The following is a 23,966-nucleotide window of genomic DNA, read 5'->3' on the forward strand; positions in this document are numbered from 1 at the left end:
GATATATTCTCAATTTACCAGGTTCCCCACTGTCGTAGTTGGTGTTCACTGGAAACATGACTTCAGAGAAGGAATTCGCACATTTCCCCAGCACAGTCCAAGAGTAAGTACACCACAAAGCCTCCCTTCCAGTCACCTTGGAATACATGCTTCTCTTGGGTTTAATTCATTAAAAATATCTGGCATTATCAGAACATATTTCTATTTTTAAAGTCAGTATTTCAGCACAAACCTCCACTTGTTCTGCTAGAATATATATTTATTTTTAAACCTAAGGAGGCGGGGTACTGCAAGACAGGGGACATGGAAACTTCTGCATGTAGTGTCTGGTTCTGAAATTGCTTCCTTTATAAAATCATTCAGCTTTATCAGATATTTGGTACTGAAGGTTGGGTGTTTTGATACCATGTTGCCAGAGTCAGTGCATCAGCATGTGCCTGGACCAATCGCTTACTCCAACCACAGACTCACTGCACCGAGAGATAGGCTTATTATGGGAGTTATGTTGATGAAAAGGTCTAAAGAATAAAAAATACTTAAATAAATACAGGCAATGTCTCTATTTTGGTAACAAAGCTCCTGAAAGAGCCATCTTCTGCAGGCACTGAAGTCGTGGCTGAAATCATATAGAAATATTCAATACAATCACCTGGAAACATTGTTTTTAAAAAAATCTCACAGTTAAGACAGCCACAAGAGCAAGCAGGACTCTCCGCAGCATAAGGAGGAAAACACATTCACTGAACTTCACAGAACATTTTCAAATTGACATTGCCAACCAGACAGACATGAACCCTTTACTGAGGGACAAAAAAAGCTGCTTAGTGGGGGGAAAAAAACATCCGAGGAGAAGTATTTAAGAATTTCTTTGAGGCCAAAAAATTCATTTGTCATTGCATTTGAAGCACAGTTGGAATTGCACTACAATACAATAAAAACAATATTCTGTGAACTAGAAAAGGAGGAAGTTTAGGGTAAAAACCCATTTCTACTTTCACAAAATGTCAGATTGTCCAGTCAATGCAAAACTGATCTGGTTTTACTGAATGAAAACAAAATAACAGCATCTTCCATTGTGAAGCTCCGAGGAGAAAAAATAAATCACAAAAATATGATTACTTTGACTTTTTACTACTGATACATTACTTCTGAACTATCCAATAAGAATTATCTTGCTAATGTTCATTTTAGTGTTCATAAAAGTTGCCTCTTTCTCCTGCACAGCATCCAGTGATGAACAAATAGCTGAATTTCCACACAGAGCAAGTAAAGAGTTGCCACCTGCATACAGTAGCCTGACACATACAGAAGATTAATGGGTTCTGCTGACAAGAGAAGGGAATTTGGAAAACCTTTGGCCTTGACATGGCAACTCCTAACTTGCAGGAGAATTCTTCACTGATGTAAGTAGTCTTATCTACCTCAGCTCTTCCGTAATGATTTGCTGCGCCCCTGCCAGAGAGGTAACCTTTACACAATAACCACGACTTCAAGGCAAATCACCCTCAGCATCTCGTTTACAGGAACTATTTCTTCCTAGTGCACCATGAGAGGAAGGTCTCCACTCAGCCTGATCAGCCCCTTTTCAAATACCCCAGAGCACCTGCCTTCACTTTCTACCCTGCAAATAGCCATTTTCCAAACGAGCTGCCCTGCTAAAAACCAGCACAGGCCCTTCTGCCCAGGTGAGACTAACAGAAGCTTACAATATTTAAAAAGGAACCAGCATCCGATATTTCCCTCTGCCCTTGTCTGCTCTCACAGCTGAATAAACCCCATCAATATTAACACCTTTAGAGTTGGTTTCACCTCTGGTCTGGCAAATGATGACCAAGGAGATTTTCCCTGGCAGCCCAGGAGAGCTTCCTCTGTTGTTTTTGTTTTCATTTCACCCTCTTCCCACAGACTCCCGCTCCCCAGCCGGCACAGCTGGGTTCAGAGCAGGCGCTGATAGCGCTGCCCAGCCTGCCCCGCCAAAGGCAGCCGCCTCCCGGTGTCACCCCGGGGCGTGCAGTGGGAAAGCCCCCCGTGTCCGCGCCCGACCCCGCCGGCGGCCCCGGCCAGCGGCCGCGTCCCCCGGGGCCGAGGGTGACGGCGAGCCCCGCACCGCAGCCCGCGCCCCGCACATTGCATGCCGCTGCATCCCGCCCGCCACTCCGCACCGCACCCTGCGCGTTCCACCCAGCGTCGCGCACCGCACCCGCGCACTCCGCACCGCGCTCCGCACCGCCGGGAGCGAACAGCCGGCCACGCACCGGCTCTCCGCGCGGCTCCGCCGTGCTTCCCCAGCTGCCTTTCGGCTCCTAACGCATCCCGGCACCTTGCTCGGCCCTGGGAAGGGCTAGTGCAGCCCGGCCGGCCCCGGCCGGCACCGCCCGGCGGAGGGGCCCGGGGAGCGCCCCCCGGGCTGGGCGAGCCGCCGCTCCTCGCGCAACTCCCCGACCATCGCCCATCACCGTGGCGTCTCTCCCTTGAAGGGAGCCCCCTATTGTTCTACACTTTACTTAGCCGAGCTATTTTTTATTATTATTATTTCTCTTGCCAGGCTCACCCGTACCCCAGCTGACGCCCGTTGTTGAGGGATTCCTGCACAGCCCTGGCGCGGCTCTCACCGGGGCCTCGCTCCTCTCGTTTAGCGGCCGCAGGACGGCTTTGAGCTGCCTCGCCCCACGGCCTTGCCCCCGAGGCGGGCCGTGCGCGGCGGGCGGCGGGCACATGCGGGGCTCCCGCCTGCAGCCCAGGCTCCGGCGGTCCCTCTAGCCCCGAGCCCCGGCCGGGAGCACCGCACCTCCGCCAGCGGCAGTGCAAAAACAAGCGTTGCTTTTTATTTGCAGCCGCCGGTGCTTCCCGCCTCTCCTTGCATCAACTGGTCAGCTTTAATGCGCTCCTGCTCCCCCTCAATGAAAACCTAAGTCTCTTTTAATGAATCCCAGGTCCCAGCGGTCAGAAGCTTGCAAACTCCAAAACACCAACGCCGGATTTGCATGCACTTTGGGTCATTGATCGATTTTTATTACTTGAGTTTGTGGTGTTTGTTTTTTGGGGTTGGGTTTTTTAAACGTGTCATATACATCCACCTGCCACCACTTCGGGTTCTCGCAACAAACGCATGCCAGCGCGGGGGGATGCCGCTCTACGCCGGGGACAGCTAACCCCTCGCCGCAAGCCGGCGCAGCCTCTCGCCCTCTTCCTGGGGGAAGGAAGCCCCCGGAGCCCGGCGGGATCCCCCGTCCCTTTCCCATCCCCGGGACGCGGGGGTCCCCCCCGCGGAGCCGAGGGAGCGGAGTCGAGGGAGCGAAGCCCGCAAGGCAGGCGGTGCGGTGCGGTACGGGCGGGCGGGCGGCGGCTCGCCCGGCCCCGGAGCCGAACGGGAAGTTAGGGCGGCGGGCAGGGCTGGCCCCGTCCCACCGGGGCGGCGGCGGGAGCCCCCTCCCCCCTCCCAGTCAGCGAAACGTGAGCAGGACGGCGGGGAGCGCGGGGGACCCCCTGTGCCCCCTCCCTTCGGGGCTGGGAGAGCCCCCAGTTAAGGAGGCGAGAGGGAGATCTCAGTGCTCGTAAGCACCGACATTCTCCCTTTTTGCTCCCTGCTGTGACGGCACCGTGCCCGAGACCTCTTTCGTTAGAGCTGGTTGGGGGAGGATATCGACAATAAGAATGATAAATAATTAAAGAAGGGAAAAAAAAAAAAAAAAAAAAAGAAGCCCCCGGCGCCACGAAGCAGACGGGGAGGATTGCCCAGCCCAAAAACGTTAACTGAGGCAAAACTTGCATTATTGCTGGATTCCTCTCTCCTTAAAATAAGAACTAAAGGCGACACACACACATGCACAGATACCTTGATCGAAAAGAGTTGCATATCCATATTACTGTAGAGGTCACTGGAATTAATACTCGGCGCCGATCGGGAATAGCATGAGGTAATTTCTGTACAAGCCTCGTCTCAAATCGCTTCCCCCAGTAGCGTCAGCTTCGCATGCCGGAGCTCAGCCTGGGACAGGTATCCGGGAGAGCGGCTTCCGTAGTGCTGCATAACACTCGCGGTTAGCCAAGCCGAACCTGCTCCGCTGTCTCCTTCTTTATTCCTCCTCCCCTCGCCTAAAAAAAAAAAAAAAAAAAAAAAACAACCAAAAAAAATCACCAACTTTTTGGGACCGGTGGCTCAGCCCCCGTGACGATATCCACCCCCTGCCGCCTCGCCGCTCAATGGCAGTGGCGGACCCACGCACCGGCCCGGCCGTGCCGTTCACAGCCAAGAGAGAAAACACCTCCCAGCCCCCGCCCCCCGGGCCGGCCCCCTCCCCGGCGGAGCGGTTCCCGCCCGGCGCCCCGCGGCGCGGTGACCCCGGGCGCCGGCGGGAGCGGGACGGCGCGGCCCGCGCTTACCACGGCTCCGGCGGGGCGGGCAGGGCGCGGCGGGGGCGCGGCGCCGCACTTGTAGCTGTTCTTGGTGCTGAAGACGGCGGCGCTCCGCGGCGCGGCTCCATGTGAATCCCCAACCGCCGCGGGCTGCGGCCCCGGGCCCGCCCGCCCCGCCCCGCCCCGCCCCGCCCCGCCCCGCCCCGCCCCGCCGGGCGCCGGATCCGCCCGTGGGGCAGCCCGCGGCCGGACCGCCCTCCCCCGGCCCCCCCCGCTCCGCCGGGGCGCCGTGCCGGACAAGTGTTTGCCGCGGGATGGCCGAGCAGAGGAAGCCAGTACGGGCTGAGGCGGTGGCGGTGGGGCAGCGGGAGCAGGCAGGGGGGGCACCGGGAGGGTGCGGCGCTGTCTGACGCGGCTTCCACCTGGGTGCGGACCCTCCATCCCCATCCCACCTTCCGCGGGCAGCGGAGTTGTCTCCTCCCTCATCGGATCGATGCCATAAGGGAGGCTTCCCGGCGCTTTTCGCCCCATCCCCGGCTGGCAGCTCGGATGCCGGGTGGCAGAGTTCCCGCGTTTCCCCAGGCTGCCGGGGGGGGGGGGGGGGGGGGCGGTCGGCAGCGCGGAGCCAGCGCCGCCCCGGCGGGTAAGGGTCACGGTCGGGAGTACTTTGCTGGAACAGTCTGGAAGTTTACTGCTCTCCTCAGAGGCGCTCCCCAGGCCGGCGGCATCCCCCGCTCGCACAGGACGCTGCGGAGCGCTCCGCTCCGGGCCCCGCGCCGCCGGCTGGGAGCGCCCGGGCCGGCCCGCAGCGCCGGGGTCGCGCAGCGCCGGGGGCCGCGCCCGCCGCCCGGCAGCGCCGCCGCAGCCTCGGTGAGAAGGTTCCACCTCGAGGGCGCTGCCCGCAACTGCAGCCGCGGCGCCGGGCGCCGCCGGGCCCCGCAAGGCTCGGCACGGCTCAGCCCCAGGCCCCTGGTACGGGAAGGGCTCCAGACTCCACGGGCTGAGTGGGATGGTCGCTTCGCCAGCCTCCTGACATCAGCCAGACCTTTTCCCTCTCCCCATCTCAGGCTGCTCTGAGCTGTTCTCCTTGATGACAAATAATGTTTTCTTTGCTCTGCCCAGAGTTTGCCTTGCTTATGCAGAACATCGTTGCTGGAAGGAGGAAAAATTCCAGGTGTGCTCTAGTACACCCAGCCAGTGCTTCCATGATCATCTTTTTCATATGGCACTGCTTGGCTTTATGCGTTAAAGGTGTGCCCCAGGCAAGCCGGAGGACTTGGGCAGTATCTGAATGAGTCTTTCCAGCCTGTAACTTCTCCTATAGAGAAGATACTTTACTGTTGGAAAAACAGCACTGGGGAATTCTCCAGGTCTTGGACAGAGTATATTTACTCATGTTTTCATTTAGTTTTTTTCCTAAAACCTTCCATGAAAGAAGACTGAGGAGCTGTGATTTCAGTGGTCTTATCACAGAAATCTGGAATATAGTTGCATAGGTTAAATCCTGAATTTCAACCATGAGCAAAATTCCATTTTAAAGCAGAGATCCTCCTTAACACCTCAGGAAAAAAAGCCATGTATGAATAGTGCTGGATAGGCCAATTTCCAACTTCATTTACACTCTGCAGCTCTAGCAGCTTAACAGAAAGTCCAACAAAGCAAAACCAGGTGGTTCTGAGGGCACAGCTGATGCCTGAATTTTTGTGTAAATCTTCCGACTGGCGATGCAGGCTGAGGTCAAAAGACTAGGATAAGGAAAGCTCTGCTATGTTTCCAGGTTGGCCACCAAACTGAATGTACTCTGTTGCGTTGCCCTATCTCTCCTAGCCACACCTTTTCTAAAGCACTTTTGGGGTCATTGGGGCCATATCTTATTACCTATGTTTACAGTAAGTAGCACAATGACTTTTCGGTGGGAGTACAATAGATAAATGTATAAGCACAGAGCTGTGTGCTGTGTTTTGACTAAATGCAGAGGAAATAAATGGGGGGAGGGGGCAGCAAGGGAGAGAAAAGGAAAGAATGAGAAGCTTTACATGAAAATGATTGTTTTGTGAGGATTCCAGATAACACAAAAGAGAAGCAAAACACATCCATCGTTCTTTGAGTAGGATTCGTTCTTCTTCAAGCCCAATGGCAGTTAATATCTGATGTCAGTTTGTACAGAAGACTGATGTCAGGACTGGTGACAACTACTACCTGTACAACTAACTCAGGAGGGAAGAAAACCAGTTCTGGGGACCAAAGTGTTATACGGGAGCTTTTAAATGACCCTTTTTCAAGTGAGAAGTCCTGATTCTCACAGTAAGCATCTTACATGTTAGGAGACTGGCACAGACTAAAGGCCATACTAAAATGTCAGGACTATAGAGAACCGAATTCAGAGGTTTCAGTTTTAATTACTGCCTAGAATAAATGCTTGCTCTAGACATCTCCATAAAGCCAAGTGAAATCAAATGCTTCGGACCATCTCTGTGCCTCTGCTTTGCCTACACAGAAGACGTTGATCCTCCGTGTATCCAAGCGGTGCTTTTGGCAGAGCAGCTCATGTTCCACTGGCACTATTCCATAACTGCACTCACCAGTACAGTTTTTAGTGACATTCAAATGGGGCTGATTCTTTGTAACTTTGAAATCGTGCAAAGTAAGACATTCTGAGCTCTGGGTGTGGGGGTTTTTTATATTGCTGTTCAAGTGATAGAAATGTAAGTTTTGGAGTTACTCAAACACGGGAATTAAACCTACCAAGGCAATAAAACCACTTGAATAATCATTTTTAGGCAAAGGTCTGCTGATTAATAGCCATCAAGGAATACAGGGCCACAAAGCCAGTGATTTCCATTAAAGTGATAGTGGATGCTGGGTTCTGAGTTGTAAGATGTTTCAGAATATAAGTGTTGGAATTGTTCAAGAAAACATAATCACTCGAGAACATGATTATTTGACACTTGTGTGTTTTCTGTGCACTTCTCTAAGGTTAATATTTCTTTATAAAATCTACTGAGTGGTGAAAAAAAAAATAAAAAAGGAGAAGAGGTATTTCACAGTAGTAACTATGACAAAAAGCATTACCTGGAGGCCAAAGAAAGTGTGCAACCATCTGTAAAATAGAACATACCTTTGGAAGGCCCGAACTGTGACTTATTTCAAGTAAACTTTTCAGCAGTGAACAGGAGATGTCAAAGCTTAAACTATAAAAAGAAAGATAGCCATCATGTAGGAAAGGTAGCGCTGCTTCCAGGGAAGATATTTTGAGAACCAGAATATTTTTAGTATCTAATTTCCAAATGTGTCTAACAAATTCCAATATGTTAGAAGATTTTAGCAGTTGGAAACCATCCCTCTGTCGGAAGGAGCAGCACAAGAACATTGTTCTGTAAATGGGTTTTTGAATCTCTCCTTTCAGGAGGCAGGATGAGCCAGCTGTGCTGCAGGGGAGGGCAAGCCAGGGGCCAAGGGGACAGTGCAGCGAGCAGGGGCAGTGTCCTCCACAAAAGACAGACCCACAGCATCCAAACTATGGAGCAGAGCAGGTCTGGTGGCAGCAACTGTGGTCAGCGCGTCCCAGTGATTTCTGGACAAGTTGCAGTGGTGAGGCAGGTCTGAGGTCAAGCTGGGAAGTCAAGCTGGGAGATCAGGATCTTCATCAGAGGGATGGTACATGGCAAGACAGAGGAATGGCTGCAACAGCTCAGGAAAGAGCAAAGAAGGAGTGTCAGAGCTTAAAAAAGCTCCTGAGCGATGCTAGGGAGCCCAAATGAGATTTCTGGCAGCTTTCTCATGAAGCTGTCTCCTCAGCAGCCTGACCCAAGGCCACACCACTGCACCATGTCAGAGCCGGCCTTCAGCACAGACTGCCAAACCCACAGGAGCAGGGCAGGGCTCTTGGCCCTCTGATACACTGGTTGAAGTCTGTGTCATATTCTTTTACACTTCCTTCTTCTGCACAGAGCTAGAGGATGACAATGACACATCTGTCCTGAACACTGTCATAAAATCTGATAAATTTTCTTAACGCACAGCGTAAGAATATCCCTCTCAACGTGATTGAAATCTGAAGGAGACCCATCTGGAAGTTAGAAATGGTGGACTCACACTAAATTTAAGTGAAGGATGTAGTATATTTATGAATCAAATACAGTGTTTCCAAAATACAAGTGGATGATGAGCCTGCAAAATCCTCTCCCACACAAGTCAGAACATTGAAGTCAGCAGAGACAGTTGTGAAGCAACATAATATTTGCTAAAGAGAGACTCAGTCCTAATTAACTAAAAATTACTACACCCACAAAGGGAGTTATGCATTGTTAGACCTTTATAATGGGGACAGTCTCCATTAGCATGTCCTCTAGTATAATGACTGTGTGGTTTTATATCTGTATTTAATAAAGTGTCTATATAGGCACTAAGTTCTGCAGATTCTAAAACCTTAGTCTTTCATTTTGCCCTTCACTAAAGAAAAAATGAAACCATGTTTAAGAGTGCCTTTCATTCTAAGCCACTTTATGAAAACTGATAAAAAGCTATATATAGTGATTACTTCACCAGCCTTTGAAACGCTGACATCTTTGAGGTGAGATACAAAAAAGGTTTATAAATCAGAAAGTAAAGCCACATTACCTTTTCAACATGTGAGCCATAACCTTTCCTCTTAAATGACAGCAGATGGACACAGCTATATTATATGAAAAAAAAAGTTTGCATTTATTTACCCTTCCAAATAAGTTATTTGCATACAATGTCATTTGGCAAATGACAAGTGGAGCTGATCATGCTCTGCCTTGTTCCAGCCACTTTGTAGGCTGCTGGCAAAATCCTCTAAGGTTAGCAATGTGTGGAAATAGCTAATCTTCAAGTCTGGTACTTCCATCATTTTTGTGGACAGCCGTATTCGTCAGAAGACTGTTTTCTAAACTAAGTGTGCAAAATGACCTGCGAACTCCCTAGATAAAAAATGTACTCAAGACTTGGTATAAGATTTTCTACTTTTAATACTGCCTATTAGACAGCAAGAAAACAAACCATTAATCCGTCATCCAGAGTTCAAGGCATTGTACTGCAAAACCAAACATTTCTTTTCATGGCTTGTTGCAGAAGCAGTAGAATTGCAGCTCTAGGAATCATCAAAATCATGAGTGAAGACTCACTTGAAATCAAAAAAATGCTTTGCTTAAATGCAACTGTAAGCTTAAATGTTGTAAGACCCACCCTCAAGCAGCATTGAGCCTGGAGAGCATTTTGAGAAGGCTCTGAGAATTCCCCTAAAACCATGGCATCCATACAGTGTCTCTACAGGCAGCAGATGTATGCCCAGCCTCACATTTGGCCTGAGATTATTATCTGAGTGGATATGTAACCTCACAAGAGTGATGTTAAGTAGATTATGGCGTCACCTCAGGTGCCCAAACCCATACCCTCAGAGTTAGCAGGTAACTGTGCCCTATTAGCTGATGCTTCTGAAACTGTTCTTTAAGAATCATGTAAATATATTGTTGGGTTCTTAGTTAGACGACATTAAAAATGGAGATGAATTTTCCTGGGCAAAATACACAGGTCTTCAAGATAGATTCTCAAACATCTAAAATGTAAACTCCTGTATTTAAAATATTCCTCCAGGCTCCCCGTGTAAATGCAAAATATGGAAATGGAAATAAATAGCTACTTTCCAGGCAATGAGTCATCTGATATTACCATAGATGTCTAAATAGAACATGTAAATCATGCCTGAGAAGTGTCTTTTTCTCTCCATGGACTATAAAAAGTCTAGACAACTGGCTCAGATGTAAATGTCTGCATTGTGTATGATCAGCGTGAGGTGAGGTATATCCACCACTGACTGGATCATGGAAAAGTGCAAGACAGTAAAGACAACAGGTCACGCTCAGGTTCTGAGAGCACACACCACCAGCTCATGACTAGTTTTACTCCTCATTATGTCTGTTCTGGTGGTAGGTAATACTCCAGCACTAATGATCCCTTCAGCTTCCCCTTCTCTCCTCACAGTCAGTTGCTGTCAAATACTCAAAATGGTCTTAAGAAGTTGATCAACTATGTGCCAAGTATTTAAAAGTGAAAAAGCTTAGAAAAAAATTGGATATTTTGTATTTATTAAGAAGTTATATATTTAGAAGGAAATAATTCTGCAACTTTTACCTAAAAATTAATTTAATTGGTACAAAATCAAGCAATCAGTTTAATTAACTGCCTGTGAGAAAAGGAATGGTCATGGCTGGGTTTTTTCCTGCTTGACTTTTACATGAACAAGATGTAATTGAGCTGCTGCTCAAGATTCGCATATAATGACTTTTTGCATCCATATGGCACTTTGTGGGGGAATTCACATTAGCATTTCAGCTTGGATCATAAGCACACTCTTGAAGTAAACCTTCTAGTTGTCCCCACTTACTATGTGCTTTGGTTAATGTAACAGAGCAGTCTTGGGGCTCATGGACTGGATTCCTCTCAGGGGAAGACAGAAGTTGAAGTTACACTCCAGGAGAGTGCCTGAAGTGTTACAACCACTAACAGACCAAACTAGAGTTAGTCTGAAATGATCCACATGTCCACATGCAGTGTGGACATCAACTCATCAACACCAAATACTTTGCTCTGTAGACCTGCACTGCCCCCTGGAAATAGTTAAAATAAACACAGACCATGTCAGATTGAGGTTACGCTCTCGAAAACTGTCCTGGTATTCCCTAGAGGGTCAGAGCTGAAAAACATACTGAAGTTCTAGGACAGTTAGATCCTGCATCTAATTAAGGGCTAGCATGATGCATGGCATGCTTCACAAGCAAGTTTCAAATTTTATTTAATGGTTACTGGCTGTAAGTAATGTACATGATTCTACCTTATATGTGTAAAGTGAAGACTGAACTTTTTTAATATAGCGGAGGATAAGAAAACTTACATGCAACCACATTTGCTGTAGGTTCTGTGCTACTGAAACAACAGAGAACTCCCTATCAGTGTTGTTGGGAGGAAGATTAAGTGCACAATGACGCAACGTTCATCCAGTGTTCTGCTCTACACCTGCAGCTTGGGAATTACCTTCATTTGTCAATGATAAGGTGATCCTAATAAATCCCTTCATTATTTAAATCTTGCTTATAGTACAAAACAATCAATGACTTTATTTTAATGAAGAAAGATGAATTGCAGTGTACTTTTATGATAGTGGTGGTTTCTTGTCTTAAAAAAACAAACAACAACAAGCTAAAAGCTACTTTGCCATGTCATTAGTATTAAGGTTAATGAGTCTTGCTTTCTTGTACTTCATTGCTTAACTCTGACCTGAAGACTGGTAATCACTAACGGTATAATTAAGCGAATGTTGTACCAGACACTTACTAAGTAGGGACGCTTCTGCAGCAGAAACATTTCCAGTTCTTAAACACTACCTCATTGGTCTTACTGGGAAACTTTGGGACTGGCAATAGGCATAGAGCTGTTTTGATATGATATACAACAACTGTAGCACTATGTTAGATGCCAAAATACTTATCCATGCGTTTTCACTCTTCAACTTGCATTCAGCAAGGAGACTAAGACACACATAGATGAGATTTTCATTAGTATGGTCACAAAACCATTTCAAGGAGGACATATGCTCACACGCAGAAAATGAAGTTGGGGAAGGCTCAGCAATCTGTCCTTGCCTTAAACATTTCGTTGTCTAAATGGGTTCAAGAGGAGTTTAGAGGCTTTACTAGATAAATTAAATGTACCTAAATAATAATAGTCACATTAACATGGATTTATAGAAAGTGCATTGTGTTGTAAAAGTTGACATAAAATATGTATATTCCTTAATGTGTCTAGCTGCTTCTCCCAGATTGCCTTGTGTTTCTCCTCAGTATTAACCCTCAATGGCCACAATGGTGCTAAGAAGAAAAAAGTGTGCCTGCTACCTGGCCAAACAGGTAAAATGGAGCCCAAACTGAAACCCTTTCCTTCAGTAGAAGAATTAACTCAAGTATTTAGCCAAGAGCTTTCAAGAAATAAAATATTCCTTTGGGAACATAGTATCATTATATTTCCTTCACTGGGGGTGATTTAGCTGGAAAAGTTCCTAGGCTAAAACTTATTTGGCAGACACTCAAACAGAGAGGTTGATGAAATAATGTATCTGAATGAACTCAAAATAAAATATATAATCTAGGATCTGACAAAAATATTTCTACTTTATTTAAAAAAAATTGGTTTACTTCCTAAATGATATTATGTTGTTTTGTTGGTGGGTTTTAATTTTTATTCAACACTTGAAAAAATCAAAGGAAATTTGAAAATGAGGGGCTGGGGATATGCAAGAGGAGAAACTGCTGGGAGCAGACCCCTTCCTCCAATCTTGTAGCTATGTTATTCACTTGCCATGAGAGAATGTGCAGGCATCCTCTTTCTGACTCATGGCAACCAATGATTGAAAACAGCACACCTTCACATCAAGAAAATGGCCTAATGTCAAGCATACACCAGGATGGTTTTCATTGTGTGTGTCTATATTTGCATTTTAGCTTGGATTAGGAGTGCTATTTTGAAGCAAACCTCTTTTTCACCCCTATTTACAGCAGTTAGATTGTACCACAGAGCTGCCTTGGACCAAACCAACAGGATCACTCTCTCAGATGAAGCCAAAATACAAGCTGTGCTCCAGCTCTGTCGAGCAGCCAGACCTCAGAACCAGACTAGCCCTAGTCCCAGGTGACACCCCTGGACCAGGGACAGGATGGACACAAGGCCCTTAGTGCCCATGCTAAATGACATGTTTTACACATCTTTTCTCCCTCTTTCTTGTGCAGTGTTCTGCTTCAGATCAAAAAATACCCATTGGGCCAGAAAGTGTGTGTAAGAATGAGCCCAGGTAGATGGTGCTGACTGGAATGATATTCAGCCTTTTGCTCAAGGGGGAAGAAAAAAAGAAAAAAAGAAAAAAACCCCAAACAAAAGCAACTCAGGAGGTTGTAGTAAAATTGCCCCAGTTCCCTGCTGCTTGGCATACTATCCCTTCAGCAAGCTAGTTGTAGAAATGCTCTATAGGCATTGAGAAAATAATGAAGGTTTTCATCAGTTTCAGGCCAGGATATATATTTTATCTGAAAATGACTATGTATTGAGGTGTCCCAAACATCTCTTTTCATCATTTTTGCTTCACAGAAAAATTTAAAACCTTGTAGTCATTCTCAAACAGCAAAAAAAGGGATGTTTTAAAATATCAGCAATTTTCATAAAAATCAAGTTTCTGCCAGTTCTGTCAGGAACCACTTTTGTGTAGATAGATCCACATAAGCACTATTGCTAACTGCTGGATGAAAGCCCTTGGAAGCAATTGCTGCAAGTCAATAGTCACATTGCCTTCTGCCACTTCTATTTCCTAGTAACAGGGGGAAAAAATCACATAAACACCCCATAATCATTTATAAAAACTCTGGTTTGTCTATCATCAGAAAGAAACACTATTAATCATATTAGTTCAATGACATATTTTGATGGATTTACAGGTCAAAGACTTAAAAATTACTTTTCCTTCCTGCAGTTGCACTTACGCTAGTATAAGTGGAAACTGTACTCACTTGAAGTCTGGAAGCTACATTTCTACAAAATTAACATTACAATATGCTGTGCTGCATACACATTTTAAAATGCAGAAAGATTGGACCAAAACAGTATGTTAAGTTATCGTTATTACTTGTTAGCTTTTAAACATTAACACAGACTCTTGTTTTAAACTTCAATCGTATGAAGCAATGGGCACAAATACAATCCGGTAGCTTTAGCAAACACTGAATAAGCTTGTCATATTATGGAATACTATTGGGTTCACAATGTCTAGCTAGTATGTGTAAGTTACACGAGTGATTTTCAGGCTCAGATTGGCAGGTCACAGGTGGGGAGCATGTTAAATGTATTTATCACTAAGCTGAAGGCTGCATAGTACATCATGTTCCGTGACAAATTTTGAGGGCTTACAGTCATCTTCCAGGAAGTCTAGGGACCAAGATTCATGTGCCTCACCGGCTTAGGCATGTTATGGTTCATATAGCATATAGCAGTAACCCTAAACTTTTTTTATAGACCAGGAAGAGAAATAGTCTTCTCCAGGGCAATCACTTCATTCTCAAACAGATGTCTTAAAAAGGTTTAGTAAATTAACTCCTAGATGTGATAGTCTCTCTCCGTTGACTGCAGAGGGAGTCTCAGGGGACTAACAAGGGGGACACTAGCTTCAGACATCTACAGCCACCACTATCTACACATAAGGATCCAAGCCTTTGCTGACAAAAAAAAAAAAAAAAAAAAAAAAAAAAAAGACAACTAAATCAAAGGTCTTTGCTCCTATTTCAGACACAGGTTTCCTGGTGGGAAGGTCTGAAGGGTTTTGCCCTTTCCCGGCTGCCCTCAGTGTCCCCCTCCACAGCCTCCATGCAGACAGCTCAGATGCTCCTGCCCTGAGCCATAGTTCCCCCGCCATTCCTGTGAAAGGGCTGCATCTCCTCCGGGGGCTTTGGGAAGGGAGAGGGGAGGGCAGCCTCACGCCACCCCCCAGGCCTACGCGACCCCTCTACCCAGCGCAGGGAGCACAGTCCCACAAGAGGGTCACGGCAGGCATCGTCACAGGCGTCAGGGCTGCCCCTGCACAGTGGGCTGCGTGTCTGCTCTGGTTACACAGCCAGAAGCGCCTGTGTCAGCACGAGCACCTTACCTGACCATTTCCACCTAAATCCAGCCTTTCTGCCTAATCCAGACCAACGTCGGCACAGATGTGTTGGTACTCACACAGCTGAACTAGAGGAGCTCTGCCGCCTCAAGGACCCGGGGGAAAGGAAACACAAGCACACAACTTAATTGCGAACAAGGTTTTACCCTGAATCAGCACAGGCATTTTTCTTCCTGCAGTCCCACAGGGACCATGAAAATCTCTCTCTTTGTACAACAACTTCCAGAGAGGAACGTGAAATTGAAGTGAGCTGGTATTGGTGTTTAACACATCCACATTTTCCACAAATCTTCTGCTTTTTGGTCAGCAGGTGCAGATTTCCAGGAGGGGGTCCATTTGGGTCCAGGTTTTTCGGTGCATTACAGGTACATCCTATGAATTAGCTATTCTGTAAGAAGGATTTTAATGCTTATCACTCATAACTGCAGCCTTGCAGAGGAACATTTGACTCGAGTGCACCTCGTGTCGGGATTCTGAAATGCTTCTGCTTCTGAGCCACGATATTTAAAGTTGTTACATCAACCATGAGAAGAATTTAATTGAATGAAAGGAAGTTAAGATTAAAACATATACACATTTGCTAAAATAAAAACTAATCTGGTATTTGCCAGTTAAATATACATTTTTACAATTAAATTTAAAATCTCTAGAGAAGCTAAGTGGGTTAATGTGGATAATTTTTAAAGCTTTTCCTCAGTGGAGTCAATTTTAATTTTGGGATTAAATGAACAGCTAATAGAGACATTCAGATATTTTTTCCCCCCTCATACACTTGATGTTTGCTTAAGGATCTTTTCTTACCAATCACCCCTTCAAAATAGCTCTCCCTCCAATGAGTATTTAGAGCACATGTGACTTATTAAAAACTTAAAATAAGCCCTAGGTTATTAGATTTGCATCCATTAACACCCTTGCTTTGAGAAATGGCTTTTCTAAAAAAGCATGTTTTAATCTGCTGGTACTACTTTCTTGCATGGAGACTAGAGGGTTTTACCAGGTTTTTTAGAATTTAAAAATCGGGCAGTCCTCAGCAAATATTGATGACATCCTTGGTGCTAACAGTACTACTACAACCTGATGCATTATATTCGATATGACAGTGCCTGTGTATGCCCCCTATAACACAATTCTTAAGTAGAAAGAAGCGTGAAATCAAATTGGTGTAAAACAGTGTGGGGAAAAGAAGAAAATTTGTCCGTGGACTCCTTGCAAAATCGCCCTGTAATATTCCCTCAGAGCTGAAACAGTTAATGCATGTGTTAAAGCTTGCAATAAAGCCTCATTTAAAAGTTTTCTAGACAGTGGTTTATCTAGGATTAAGTGATCTGTAATTCCAGGTGAATGAACAATTGATCCATTTTGGAATGACCTGAGAGATTTCTTGTTTTCCAGCCTGATCCTTCTGATACCCACACCAACCATTTACGACTTCAAGTTTTCAGCAGACTTTTCTATAACTCAGCCAGGTCCAGTTCTGCAGCTACAATTCAATCAAAAAATCATGTCAGGACTCAGTTATATTAGCTGAAATTAGGAATGTTGGTCATTTGTTACACTTGGAGTCATATTTGTCTTCTAGGCCTCAGTTTTCCACTGAAGACAAATTATCAAGGTTTTTTTTAACAATTAAATAATTACTTTATTTTCATTTTAATGGAAACCTAGTGCATCCTGGTATTTATCCATCTTCTAGGTCTTTACAAACGGTCACATATCTCACAAGACTTACGGCCAATATCGCAAGGGCTGCCAGCACTGACCTTTGCCCCTCAACATTACAGGGTGAACAATTGCTAAGATATGTATGAGATATCAGAAGTACAGGAGGACTGTTCAGATATTTCCTCTCATTCCTTTTGGGTTAGGTCCAGTAAAGGATTTAAAGGCAGCGACACCTAAATTTTTAGGCCAACTTCCAGAACGGAATCCAGAGCCAGATACCTGAGCTCCTTCCAAAACTGGAGACAGACCAATTGGAGGGAAGAACTAAGACCCCTGAGCAGTGGCAAGGACCCCGGTCCCCCTGTCCCACTACAGCCTGTCTCTCCACAGCTGAAGCCTCGTGTGGCTGATGAGTTTTACTCCCTCCTGGGTTTCACCAGGAGGCCTCACGCTGTGCCATGGTGGCAGTGCTTTGCTGCAAGAGAGGGAGCGTGGGCCTGAAGTCCCCCCGGTTGAGGTGGGCACCCCATGCATGCTTCTGCCTCCTGGGAGAGTGCTGCAGCCACAATGCTAGGTATGAGACCTTCATTAGAAACATTTAGCCATCATTATCACTTGTGAGGGACACAGTTTTGGCCGTGTGGAAGGCAGGCTCACTTCAAAGGATTTTGAGTGATTCTCTGTCTAGTTTTGGGGTCCACCGAGGCTTAGGCAGGCAGCGTTGCAGACTGAGTTGAAGAGCCCCAAAGGCATTTAGAAACCTTAAGGGTTAAGCAGCCATTGGGAAAAGATGTTTGGATAAAAGGCACCAAGAGCTTAGCCCAGTTGTCTAACCATAAAAGATGTCCAGCAATGTCTCTCACACCCTGGGGAGGTACAGCTGGGAGAGACGGCGCAGGCCACATGGGAGACCTCTAGTTTTCAGGGGTGGCAGCAGGAAGCCAGCAGATACCCCACCGCCTCATAAATGAAACTAAACGCCTAAGTTTTAGTAACTGAAATAAGCCTATATAATGACCAAATCCCACATTAGGGGATGGAAATCTTGTACCTTGCTTCTGGCCTTTGGCACACTGAGAAGATACTGCCGAATAGCAGTAAATGCTAACCAATAAGGTAGAGGTGAAAACCAGTTGAAAACATGACTTCTCCTATATATTGTATTACACTAATAAAATGTTATGGAAAACAGCCCATGCCAAAGCACAGACCTAGTTCTGCAGCTGCACATTGTGGGAAAGTGGGGTGTGCCTGCCTCCAGTTTCCACTCTCCTTTTGAGACCAGTCAGACCATGCAATAGTTTACAGTTATATGGACAGAGAAATCTATCCGTGGGTCTTTCTGAGAAAAATAACTAGTTCTAGAGTGAAAGCCCACCTAATGAGATTTGTAAGCAAAAAAAACCAACCAAACAAACAAAAAACATCTAAACAGCATTGGGACTGAGTGCTTACCCCAGCAGGCTGCTTGTTTTGGATACATGATGGAAAAGGCTTTTGCCAATTTCTGCCTAGCTTGGCAAACCCCGTGGCAAGTGTAGTCAACGGTGAAAATACTCCCAAACCAGATGATACACATGGTTCCAGAGCTGATAAAAAAATGGGCAAATGAGGGCTAGAGTACAGTACAACCAGTTTAAATACTGTGTGACAGCGAAAGCTTTGCATACTATTGCCTTCAACGTATCCAGCCAAAACCAGTATCATAAGGATCTCACATTTCTTTCACAGATAAATAGCAGTAGTAGTGAAGTCAAAGATGAAATTATATGCAATTGTATATACAGAAAAAATGATATATTTTTTTCAGACACAAAGGCTGATCTTGGACACATTTGTTAGACAAGATTCACAGAGAGGTCAAACTCAATTATAAAACAGAAAGCAAGACAATTTTTAGTGACTGCGTTATGTGAGCAGGAGGAAGGAGACAATATATCTACATGCCAGTTTGAAATCAATAGGAAATTGGCTAACCAGCCTAAGGCTTTTTTCTGCTGTGTTCAAGGGGATTGGTTTACTAAAATAATCATTTAATCCCATGTGCTTCAGGAATACTGGACATTTGAAGATCTGAACCTTTAAACCCTGGGCATTGTAAAGCTAATACTTTATGCACATTCAGAAGTTCATAGCATAGCATTCAGCCTTTATCTGGTCAATAATACTTTTTATCATGTGCCACAAATGATACTATGATCCAATTCCGATATTTATGCCTGAAAATGGATTTATTTTACTTAACAAACTTTCACGTTTGAAGTAGTAATAGGTCATGAGTTCCAGCTCCTCAGGCCAGAGGAGATTAAGAAGCCAGTATATGTATGGTTCATAAAAAGAGTACAGAAACTTGAAAATCATTGTGCATTTCTGCCATGTGCTGACCTGGTGCTGTAGACATTTGGCTTTTACATATTAAACTGCCAATTCTGATACTAATCAGTTGAATCCAAGATGGCCACCAGCTAGCTGATGTCTTTTTAGTGTTATCTTCTTGCCAATCTCGAATTCAAGTAACATTGATGACATCTTAGCTTACCACAGCAAAGGTCCTTGCTGGAATGGGTCAAGCCAAACAATCAAATGCAGGGCTGCAAAGCATCAAAACAAGTTATTACAATTTTAAATAAAGCAAATTCCTCTCCCTTACTGCCTGCATGCCTTTATCATGAAGGACAATCCTCAGTTCTCCAAGCACGCACACACATTTTGTGGCTGCACGTTTTCCCTCTTTTCCTGCCAGAGCAGATGGGGGAGCCCTGGGCTGTGACTCACAAGCCCAGCCAGACTGAAGAGGTAGATGTACAATTTGTAAATAATATTTTCAGCTGAGGTGTCTGACAGCTAACAGACGAGCACAGATTATACCCTTTGTTTTTCAGAAATGGAAGCAGGAAGTTTGTTACCTGAAAGAAAAGCACACAAAGTCCCACGGAAAGAGTGTGGCAGTAGGGGGCTGGGACACAGGACAGTCCTTGTCTCCCAGCTGGGGACCAGGCTCAGGGACCTAAAACACACTGCCTCTCTCATGGTGCTTTACCATTCCAGCTGGCCGATCACACACCAACTTGACATGAGAGGCAACTGATAAGGTCTCGCCAAGATCACCTCAAGACATTACAGAGGTTGCGGGCTAACCCATTTCTCCAAATAACAGTCAGTTGAGTATAGTTTCACCTGAAACACCTTTCCCCACTTTGTACGTCCAGGTGTAATACAACTACTGCTCAAATGGCTTCTCAGCATGTGGTAACGGGACCTGTGTGAACAGTTCATACAGCCTCAGCATTCCCTAGGAACTAGAAGAGTTTTGTCCTTGAGCTTCTTCAAGAAACAAGAAAGTTTGGGAGAAGATTGACATTGATTTTTAAGAAATATTGGTATAATGCGGAAATAATGGCAAAAAGCTAATTAGATATTAAGAAGGTTAAGAAGGATGACCTAAAGGGATAGACTGGTATTGATCGCACACAAAATGATGGAAGGCTGATAGGGATGCCATTTGCCATGAGTAAGAGTATGGTAACATAATTAATGCCATTCAGTAAGAATTACGGAGAAGAGATTTTGTCACACAGATACCATTACTGGAGGAGATTAGAAGTTTAGGTGATAAAGGTAATTATACAAACATAATGAGTTTTGACAAGGCATTTTGCATCACGCTGCAGGACTTTCAGTTCAAAAAAAAGTTTTGTACAAAAAAAAAAAAAGTGTAGAGTTGTAAGAAATATAAGATGAAAAAATGTCCTAAGATTATCTAGCTCATCATCCAGTTGCAGATGCTTGAATATAAAAGGGATTTCAAATGGAAATTGGATTTATACATTTCTAAACAGCAGTATTTTAAATGGTGTTGCAAAGAGTTTCTATTCATGGCTCAACAGTATGAAATACCTTTATTATTGAAGCGAACACGAAAGAAACACTGCAGCTAAAGTACAAACTCTGGCAGAATGCTAAATGATAAGAATGAGTTGGCTCAACACAGACTGAGGTGCTAGAAGTGCTGGTTACATTCAAACAAAGAATATAGGTCAAACATAGAGATATGTAAAAGCAGTATCCTGTAATTCAATGACTTTGAGAAGAATTCTAGTTTAAGGGAAATAGCAAATGAAAAAAACCCCAACAACCTAATAACATGATGGTGTGATTATGAGGGCTAGTATGATCAGACGTGCAAATAAGAATTAACTTGTTAGAAATAGGGTGATTGTATACAGCCCAACCAAGAAGAGCTAATTGGGATTTTTTTTCTCTGATGTTTTTTCATCAGAAAATTCAACACGCTCAAAGGGAGGTGGAATTTAAATAAAACTCCTTAGTAAAAAGTGGGAAAAGGTTTTGATTTTCATTACACTTTATTGTATTTTTAAATATACTGTGTTGGTTTTAAATTTAATATGCCTTTGAATTTTAGGTGACATCATATCATACTAAAAATATTGAAAGTCAAGCTGCAATGAAATGTTTCAAGTTTTCTGTAAGATCGCTTTTGAGCCTACAGTTGTAGAAATCATTAACATCTTCTCTTTTTATTCTGATTTGGAAAAGGGAATCTCTGAAATCCCAAATTTTCTGTCAGCTGAGACTATAATTCAAATATTGGAAGCTGAGTCCAATGTTAGTATTTTAAGAACACAGGAAGCCAAGAAATATTGTAAATTAGCTGAAAGAAGGATCTGAAGTTGGATTTCTTCAATACTCAGTTTGAAAACAGAGGTTTGGATGTTTTCTTAGCTTACTAGACCAACAGAAGTGTAACAAGACCTAACATGAGAACCACAAGCCAAAGTAATTCCAACTAAAATTAAGTGAACATTTATTATCCATTGGGACAACTAAATTGGGATTACCATAAATCAATCATTTTTTGGAGCCTTTACGAGGACATACTTTGCTAAAAGGCATGTTTGTTGCTCAGTTACAAACCTAGGACTCAATACTGAATTTCAACTGCTGGGTTTAAGCCTATGAATATGGGCAAAGAAACACAGCAGCAATCAGACACTGCTCAGGCCAGGCAGCTGCCTTCTGTAATAGATATGCATTTGCAAGAATGAGTAAGGCTTGCCAAAGGGTCCAACAGGGAAGAAAAGGGTCAGGATCTGCAGTGTGAAGCACTCGCTGAAGATAAGGTGAGCTGCACAGAAAGAAATACTCTGAAACAAGTGCAGCCATACATCTATGGGCAAAGCACTTTTACTCTCCCCAATCCTTCTATGCAAGAGCTAAAAAGAAAAAAAAAATGAGCAGGCTTTTACAAAAGCTAATAAATGAAATTATAGAAATTATAGGAGGAGTTGTCTGAAAGGACCCAACGGGCAAAATTATTCCAGTACACAACTCAGCAACTCTGGGGAAGCAGAGAAAGAACTAAAAGCTGAAATACAGAGAACTAAATGGAAAAGAGAATCAACATATGCTGTCCTCCAGCACATTGAACATTACACATTGTGAGAAAGACCCCTTCCCCTGCAGATCACCACCACCTTGCTCTGACTCAGCATCTTCCTGGCCAGTCAGCCTTTCTGCAAGTGTAACTGCAACCTTAGCTTTTTTCAAATAACTCATATACCTGATAAATTATTCCTCTTAAATCCAGAGCAATAATAGTTTTGCCCTACAGCTTCAGATGAAGATACACATTTTCACACATTGCTAATCTTTGTATAACTTGTGTTTCAGGAAAACAGACCTATTAATATAGAGAAGATTATAAATACAGATGAAATTGTGAAGCTGTATTAAAGCACAATAAATCTTTCTTAATTTAGGCATAAGTCCCTCTTCTTACACAACAGATCTATCATAAGCAGATGTTTCCATTAGTACCAGATAAGCAATCATCTTCCTGATGCATTAGAAATTCAACAAATATAGGTAATCTGCATCTATTCACCTCTCTCTATCCTTAGACTGCAAGTTTGCAGACCGAAGACTGTTTTTTCCTGAATGTTTGGAATGTGTCCAGCAAACTGTGGGCACTGGCATAAATAAATAATAATACCGTAGTCACTGGGGACATTTAAGTAAAATTACACTCTGCATTAACTATTAAGCTCCTCTTCCAAAATCCCAAATGAACAATGATGTTCAGAATCCTGGTTTTCATTTATCTTGTTTCATTAGGAGTTTCCTTCTAGCAAAATAGGACTGTAGCCATACATGTCCTGTTCATATATTCTTTCCCCATGCACCCACCGATGCTCAAAACAATCCCTCTTCCTCAGATGCTGTGGGAAAGATTCTGTTCTATTTGCTGCTTCTGAGTTCTTGTTATTTCCTTTTGAAAATACAATGTCAGCCAGAACTTGAGGGAAGAACCTCAGTCTTCTCTGGGGAGTTGTTTATTGTGCTTAAGGGATGCTTAAGGTAACAGAGGAGGCAATGGAGTCATTGTATGGAAAGAGGGGATGCCAAGAAGCATCAAGGAGCCTGTTGGCCCTCAGGAAGATTTCCAGGGAAGAGGTGACTGGTTAGAGTTTGCTGTATCTCAGCAGGTCACCGAGTAGGTTAAAGCAAGGGCTCACCTGAAAGAGCGGGTTTTGTTGGGTTTTATTAATTTCCTTTTGTCTTTCTTACGAGCTTTAAGTTCTCTAAATTTGAAAACTTAATTTTCTAGGTTTTAATCAAATAAAGTCTACCTTGCTTGAGGTTAAAAAAACAAACCAAACCACCAACTTTAGTCTGAGAGAATACAAGAACATAATATAAAAAATTTGTCTGATGCAGAGTCCCATCACACACTACAGGGACAGAAAGATGACTGCTCTTAGTGCTGTCCCCACCACAGGAGCAAGGATGGAGGCTTTCACACTGGGAGGTTTCACTGCTGTCAGAAGTGGAGCAGTAAGTGTGAAAGAAGGAAAGGAGTGGGAAAATAGGAGGTATTTTGACTGATACCAGGCCTTCTCACCTCCCCACACACCAAATGTCCTCCTGCAGGGAGGACAGGTGCAAACGAGAACAAACAAAAGAGAATGAAGAGGGAAAGCAAAGGAGAGCAGCGAAAAGTGAAACGAAGGATAAAGCTGGGAATCATGACATCGCTGGCAGCAAAAGCAGAAAAACAGAGCAACAGAACCACACAAGAAGGTCTTTTCTTCCCATCATCCAGGCAACTCAGCTATCCTAAAGTGAGTCAATTAACTTCCTGTGATACTGAGTTCAAGAGTCAGAAAGCAGCTATTGCTCTCATGAGATGATGTGAGATCACCTCAGACAG

At 44.4% G+C, this 23,966-nt stretch overlaps 1 protein-coding gene across 10 annotated transcripts in view; it reads right to left on the reverse strand.

The window, feature by feature from the left end:
• The window catches only part of GRM8 (glutamate metabotropic receptor 8), a 394,972-nt gene extending 371,006 nt beyond the window's left edge, over positions 1–23,966 (reverse strand). For 4 of the 10 annotated variants that reach the window (XM_080393920.1, XM_080393917.1, XM_080393914.1 and 1 more), the window contains exon 1: positions 3,836–23,966. The gene's annotated coding sequence lies outside the window, so the exon portion shown is untranslated. Of the gene's footprint in view, positions 1–2,255 lie in introns of all 10 variants that reach the window. The other 6 variants (XM_080393918.1, XM_080393916.1, XM_080393915.1 and 3 more) reach the window with 4 other exon arrangements.

Source organism: Falco punctatus (genome assembly GCF_963210335.1).
Source record: "Falco punctatus genome assembly, chromosome: 6".
Taxonomy (NCBI): Eukaryota; Metazoa; Chordata; class Aves; order Falconiformes; family Falconidae; genus Falco; species Falco punctatus.